Below are 858 nucleotides of genomic sequence, written 5' to 3' on the forward strand. Positions count from 1 at the left end.
GAATGATTATAGATTATAGATAATGATTATAAAAGATTATGGATTATAGACGTGATTGTAAGTGATTATAGGGTCGTGTACTTTGGATTATACGAGTTGCAGACCCCTCGGCCTAGGTAGATGTATGGCAGGCGCGTTGCAGCGTTACAGTGTTTCGTGAGATATCGCGAAGCCTGTTACGCGAGACGTAGTCAGGCGTACATCTACCTAGTTTTAAATCCAATTTTTGAGCTAGAATGCTCTTCACTGAACTTGATCTGTCTTTGTAGGACATCCCAGGCCGCTAGCTCAATAGGGTACTCCAGGGCTCGGCTAGACCGGAAGGAGAAGAACAAAAATCGTCGGGCGCGGGGGGGAGCGGGGCAGGGTGGGGGCAGTACCCCACTCCTCCCCGCGCCAGACCGGCCTGACGATTTTTGTTCTTCTTCCTTCCGGTCTAGCCGAGCCCCAGAGTACTCTATTCGTTCTCGAACTATCGTGTGCACAGACAGACACACAAACACACACACAGACGCGAAACTTTTTTGATCGTCACTGGAGTAATAGGCTTCGCTTTCGCTCAGCCAATAAAGCATTCCGGTAAAGCTGAAATGCAGAATACGGGGAACAAGAAAACGGAAGTCACCATATGTTAAAGCATAGTGATTTCAGTTCTCTTCATCCCCGCATTCTTCTGCATTTCAGCGTTGCCGGAATGCTTTCTTAAAACTAGCTATATGTACGCCAGACCACGTCTCGCGTAACAGGCTTCGCGATATCTCACGAAACACTGTTACGCTGCGACGCGCCTGGCGCACATACAGTGAGGGCTCGCTATAGTTCCGCTCTCTATAGTTCCGCCGGCGCTCCCTCCCCGCC

This window comes from Frankliniella occidentalis, unplaced genomic scaffold (genome assembly GCF_000697945.3).
Source record: "Frankliniella occidentalis isolate FOCC.00 unplaced genomic scaffold, Focc_3.1 Scaffold368, whole genome shotgun sequence".
NCBI classification, from domain to species: domain Eukaryota; kingdom Metazoa; phylum Arthropoda; class Insecta; order Thysanoptera; family Thripidae; genus Frankliniella; species Frankliniella occidentalis.